Raw genomic sequence first — 6,663 nt, forward strand, 5'->3', positions numbered from 1 at the left:
GGGGGAGGGAGAGGGGGGAGGGAGAGAGAGAGAGAGGGGGAGAGAGAGGGGGGAGGGAGAGAGAGAGAGTGGGGGAGAGAGGGGGAGAGGGAGAGGGAGGGAGAGAGAGAGAGAGAGGGAGAGGGGGGAGGGAGAGAGAGAGGGAGAGAAAGAGAGAGAGGGAGAGGGGAGGAGAGAGAGAGAGAGAGGGAGAGGGGGGAGGGAGAGAGAGAGGGAGAGAAAGAGAGAGAGGGAGAGAGAGAGAGTGGGGGAGAGAGTGGGGGAGGGAGAGGGGAGGGAGAGAGAGAGAGGGAGAGGGAGAGGGGGGAGGGAGAGAGAGAGGGAGAGAGAGAGAGAGAGGGAGAGAGAGAGAGGGGGAGGGGGGAGAGAGAGAGAGGGGGAGGGGGGAGGGAGAGAGAGAGAGTGGGGGAGAGAGGGGAGAGGGAGAGGGAGGGAGAGAGAGAGAGAGAGGAGAGGGGGGAGGGAGAGAGAGAGAGGGAGAGGGGGGAGGGAGAGAGAGAGAGTGGGGGAGAGAGGGGGAGAGGGAGAGGGAGGGAGAGAGAGAGGGGGAGAGGGAGGGAGAGAGAGAGAGGAGAGAAAGAGAGGGGAGAGAGTGGGGGTGAGGGAGAGAGAGGGAGAGAGAGTGGCAAAAAGTGGGAGAGGGGGGACGAGAGGGGGGAGGGAGAGGGGGGAGGGAGAGAGAGAGGAGAGAAAGAGAGAGAGGGAGAGAGAGAGAGTGGGGGAGAGAGGGGGAGAGAGAGAGAGAGAGAGAGGAGAGAGAGAGAGAGAGGGAGAGTGGGGGAGAGGCCCCGAGAGAGGGGGTTTGACGTTTACTTTCCCTGCTGTCTCTGTGTGCGGCGGGGTGGTAAACACTGCGGGCCTCCCCTCCTCTCTCTCCCCCCCCCGTGAAACCCCGCTCCCCCCTCCCCGACAGAGGAGGGGGGCCGCAAACGAGGCCCCCTGGAGAGGGGGCGGGGGGTTAAAGGTCACCGCCAACTTGCGCCTTCGGGGAGGGGGGGCGGATGTTTGCTGTCTGATCTCCCCCCGGCCGTCTCCCCGTCTCCCCGTCTCCCCCCGTCTCCCCGGTACAAACCTGTCTGGTTGCTCACCCCCCTCCTCAGCTAAGGGCAGGCCGCAGTCCCCGCTCCCTCTCTCTCCATCCCACCGCCTAGGCCCGAAAAAGCCTCCCGAGCGGTTAGAGCTCCCCCTCATGGCTGGCTCGTTAACAGCTCAGGGCGAAAGAGAAGTCGGTTTATTCGCGTGCGCGGAGGAGGAGGGAGGGGGAGGGGGGAGGGGGGGGCGGGGGGGAAGAGCCGATATTTCGCACAGCAAGATCCCGCGAGCAGCCGACCCGACGAGCCACCAGCTGGTCGTCAAGGCTCCCCGCCGCGGGGCTGACGCATCGCTCGCGCCCCCCCCCCCTCCCCCGCCTTGGCTCGGCGGGGCCTCGCTCCCTCCCCTCGGAGACGGAAGGTCGAGGGTTCGAGCCCCCGCCCCCTCCCCTCACTCCAGAGACTCGAGCCCCGTAATCCAGGCCCCGACTCTCCCCCCGCCGCTCACCGAGGGAGCGCCGCGCTGTCGGGGGGCCGGTGCCGAGGGAGCGCCGCGCTGTCGGAGGGCCGGTGCCGAGGGAGCGCCGCGCTGTCGGAGGGTCGGTGCCGAGGGAGCGCCGCGCTGTCGGAGGGTCGGTGCCGAGGGAGCGCCGCGCTGTCGGAGGGTCGGTGCCGAGGGAGCGCCGCGCTGTCGGAGGGTCGGTACCGAGGGAGCGCCGCGCTGTCGGAGGGTCGGTACCGAGGGAGCGCCACGCTGTGGGAGGGTCGGTACTGAGGGAGCGCCGCACTGTCGGAGGGTCGGTACTGAGGGAGCGCCGCACTGTCGGAGGGTCGGTACTGAGGGAGCGCCGCGCTGTCGGAGGGTCGGTGCCGAGGGAGCGCCGCGCTGTCGGAGGGTCGGTGCCGAGGGAGCGCCGCGCTGTCGGAGGGTCGGTACTGAGGGAGCGCCGCGCTGTCGGAGGGTCGGTACTGAGGGAGCGCCGCGCTGTGGGAGGGTCGGTACTGAGGGAGCGCCGCACTGTCGGAGGGTCGGTACTGAGGGAGCGCCGCGCTGTCGGAGGGTCGGTACTGAGGGAGCGCCGCGCTGTCGGAGGGGCAGTACTGAGGGAGCGCCGCACTGTCGGAGGGTCGGTACTGAGGGAGCGCCGCGCTGTCGGAGGTCGGTACTGAGGGAGCGCCGCACTGTCGGAGGGTCGGTACTGAGGGAGCGCCGCGCTGTCGGAGGGTCGGTACTGAGGGAGCGCCGCGCTGTCGGAGGGGCAGTACTGAGGGATGAGACGTTTAAACCGAGGACCCCCGTCCGGCCTCTCAGGTGGGACGTAAAAGATCCTCAGTACTGACCCTCCGACAGTGCGGCGCTCCCTCAGCACTGGTACCGGGGGAGTGTCGGGGCCTGGATTACGGGGCTCGAGTCTCGGGAATGTGGGCTCGAACCCCCGACCTTCTGACTCCGAGGGGGGAGACAGTGAGACCCCCACTGGGACACGGCCGAGACGCGGGCAGACGGTCTCGGCCTTCTCCGGTGGCAGCCTCCTGTCTGGGGTTGTGGCCGACCTTCCCCCCTGCAAGAAAGAAGTGAGAGTCTTGTGAGGCGTCCGGAGAGTGTGGCTGCCATGGCGGAATAGCTGCTCTGCAAAAGCGAGGGTTACATCGAATTTACAGCAGAGAAACAGGCCATTCGGCCCAACTGGTCTATCCCGGTGTTTATGCTCCACACGAGCCTCCTCCCTCCCGACTCCATCTCACCCTATCACCCTCTCCTTCGATTCCTTTCTCCCTCATGTGTTTATCGAGCTTCCCCTTAAATCCATCGATTCTATTCCCCTCGACCACTCCCTGTGGGAGCGAGTTCCACATTCTCACCGCTCTCTGGGTAAAGAAGTTTCTCCTGAATTCCCCGATTGGATTTATTAGTGACTCTCTTATATTGATGGCCCCCTCGTTCTGGTCTCCCCCTCAAGTAGAGACATCTTCTCTACGTCTACCCTATCGAAACCCCTTCGTAATTTTAAAGACCTCGATCAGGTCACCCCTCGGCCTTCTCTTTTTTTCGAGAGATAAGAGCCCCTTCTCGAGAAGGCCAGAGGGTTGTCAGGTGCCGTGTCGGAAGCTGCTCCCCGAGCTTGTGTTGAGCTTCGAAGGCCGAGGATGGAGCAGCCAGAGTGGGACCGAGAGTTAACGTGGGAAACGAGAGTGGGGTTCCCAATCTTCCCAGAATGACCGGGAGTTTCCCCGAATCGGGGGTCTTGGAAATCAGGGGGGGGGCTCTGAAATCAGGGGGTCTCGGAAATCAGGGGGGCTCTGAAATCGGGGGGGCTCTGAAATCAGGGGGGCTCTGAAATCGGGGGGGCTCTGAAATCGGGGGGGCTCTGAAATCAGGGGGGCTCTGAAATTGGGGGGGCTCTGAAATCGGGGGGGGCTCTGAAATCGGGGGGGCTCTGAAATCGGGGGGCTCTGAAATCGGGGGGGCTCTGAAATCGGGGAGGCTCTGAAATCGGGGGGGCTCTGAAATCGGGGGGGCTCTGAAATCGGGGGGGCTCTGAAATCGGGGGGGCTCTGAAATCGGGGGGGCTCTGAAATCGGGGGGTCTCTGAAATCAGGGGGGCTCTGAAATCGGGGGAAGCTCTGAAATCGGGGGAAGCTCTGAAATCAGGGGGTCTCGGAAATCAGGGGGCTCTGAAATCAGGGGGGTCTCTGAAATCAGGGGGGTCTCTGAAATCAGGGGGGTCTCTGAAATCAGGGGGGTCTCTGAAATCAGGGGGGTCTCTGAAATCAGGGGGTCTCTGAAATCAGGGGGGTCTCTGAAATCAGGGGGGTCTCTGAAATCAGGGGAGGCTCTGAAATCAGGGGGCGCTCGAGAGTTGGGGAGAGAGGAAGACTGGAGAATGGGAGCTGGACTGGAGGGAGGGAGACTGGGGGAAAAGGGACTCGGGGAGGGGGGAGATTGGGGAATGGGGGCTGAGGGGGAGGGATGGAGATTGGGGAATGGGGGCTGAGGGGGAGGGACGGAGACTGGGGAAAAGGGACTCGGGGAGGGAGGGAGATTGGGGAATGGGGGCTGAGGGGGAGGGATGGAGACTGGGGAAAAGGGACTCGGGGTGGGGGTAGATTGGGGAATGGGGGCTGGGGGAAGGGAAGGAGACTGGGGAAAAGGGGCTTGGGGAGGGGGGAGATTGGGGAATGGGGGCTGGGGGGAGGGGGGAGATTGGGGAATGGGGGCTGGGGGGAGGGGGGAGATTGGGGAATGGGGGCTGGGGGAAGGGATGGAGATTGGGGAAAAGGGACTTGGTGAGGGAGGGGATTGGGGAATGGGGGCTGAGGGGGAGGGATGGAGACTGGGGAAAAGGGACTCGGGAGGGGGAGAGATTGGGGAATGGGGGCTGAGGGGGAGGGATGGAGACTGGGGAAAAGGGACTCGGGGAGGGAGGGAGATTGGGGAATGGGGGCTGAGGGGGAGGGATGGAGACTGGGGAAAAGGGTCTTGGGGAGGGAGGGGAGATTGGGGAATGGGGGCTGAAGGAGAGGGATGGAGACTGGGGAAAAGGGACTTAGGGAGGGAGGGGAGATTGGGGAATGGGGGCTGAAGGAGAGGGATGGAGACTGGGGGAAAGGGACTCGGGGTGGGGGTAGATTGGGGAATGGGGGCTGGGGGAAGGGAAGGAGACTGGGGAAAAGGGGCTTGGGGAGGGGGGAGATTGGGGAATGGGGGCTGGGGGAAGGGACGGAGACTGGGGAAAAGGGGCTTGGGGAGGGGGGAGATTGGGGAATGGGGGCTGGGGGGAGGGGGGAGATTGGGGAATGGGGGCTGGGGGAAGGGATGGAGATTGGGGAAAAGGGACTTGGGGAGGGAGGGGATTGGGGAATGGGGGCTGAGGGGGAGGGATGGAGACTGGGGAAAAGGGACTCAGGGAGGGAGATTGGGGAATGGGGGCTGAGGGGGAGGGATGGAGACTGGGGAAAAGGGACTTGGGGAGGGAGGGGAGATTGGGGAATGGGGGCTGGGGGAAGGGATGGAGACCGGGGAAAAGGGACTCGGGGAGGGGGTAGATTGGGGAATGGGGGCTGAGGGGGAGGGATGGAGACTGGTGAAAAGGGACTCGGGAGGGGGAGAGATTGGGGAATGGGGGCTGAGGGGGAGGGATGGAGACTGGGGAAAAGGGACTTGGGGAGGGAGGGGAGATTGGGGAATGGGGGCTGAAGGAGAGGGATGGAGACTGGGGAAAAGGGACTTGGGGAGGGAGGGGAGATTGGGGAATGGGGGCTGAAGGAGAGGGACGGAGACTGGGGGAAAGGGACTCGGGGAGGGGGGGATTGGGGAATGGGGGCTGGGGGAAGGGACGGAGACTGGGGAAAAGGGACTCGGGGAGGGAGGGAGATTGGGGAATGGGGGCTGAGGGGGGGGAGGGAGACTGGGGAAAAGGGACTCGGGGAGGGGCGTAGATTTGGGAATGGGGGCTGGGGGAAGGGACGGAGACTGGGGGAAAGGGACTCGGGGAGGGGGGGATTGGGGAATGGGGGCTGGGGGAAGGGACGGAGACTGGGGAAAAGGGACTCGGGGAGGGGGGGATTGGGGAATGGGGGCTGGGGGAAGGGACGGAGACTGGGGAAAAGGGACTCGGGGAGGGGGGGATTGGGGAATGGGGGCTGGGGGAAGGGACGGAGACTGGGGAAAAGGGACTCGGGGAGGGGGGAGATTGGGGAATGGGGGCTGAGGGGGGGGAGGGATGGAGACTGGGGAAAAGGGACTCGGGGTGGGGGGTAGATTGGGGAATGGGGGCTGGGGGAAGGGACGGAGACTGGGGAAGGGGGAGCTTGTGATTCAGGCGTCACGTGGTCAGAACGCCACCTGATCGAACCTCTGGGAAGGCCTTCCAACTAAAGTTGGCAACGCTAAGCAGCCGGGAGCACGGGGACAGAAGCGGTAAGCAAAGGGCGGCCATAACGGCGGGCGTGTCGAGTGACGTGAGGGAGGGGGGGGGGGGGCGTGACGTGTTTACATAGGGAATTCCCTTTACAAACGTGGGCGCAGGAATTCACAATGGGGAGACAGTCGACCCGGAAAAAAAACACGACAGCAGGAACAGGGCGCCGGGAGTGGGAAGAAATATGGTTTCCAATAAATCACAGATTGAGGTATTTGGGGTCATTTTGGTTTTGGGTGTGAGGCTGGTGAGGAAAGCAGTCAATCAAGGCAAGATGTGGAGATGCCGGTGATGGACTGGGGTTGACAATTGTAAACAATTTTACAACACCAAGTTATAGTCCAGCAATTTTATTTTAAATTCACAAGCTTTCGGAGGCTTCCTCCTTCCTCAGGTAAATGTTCAGGAGCTCCTTGAAGCCTACGCATTTATACATATAGAACAATACATGGTGTTTACAGAATGCCCCTGCAACTGCCCGTTGCCAAGGCAATCACCGTGTTCAGACAGAGAGGTGTCACCTGCAGAACCCCCGAATACACATTCAACAAAAAAACAAACAGGAAAAAAAAAGAGAGGCAGAAACATCCGGAAGGCAGAGAAAGCCAGCAAATGACCCATTATATGATGAACGGACACCGCGCAACAATCGCCAAACAGGAGGGTTCCCTCCCAGTCGGGGAACACTTCAGCAGTCATGGACATTCATC

This window comes from Heptranchias perlo, unplaced genomic scaffold (assembly GCF_035084215.1).
Source record: "Heptranchias perlo isolate sHepPer1 unplaced genomic scaffold, sHepPer1.hap1 HAP1_SCAFFOLD_613, whole genome shotgun sequence".
NCBI lineage: Eukaryota > Metazoa > Chordata > Chondrichthyes > Hexanchiformes > Hexanchidae > Heptranchias > Heptranchias perlo.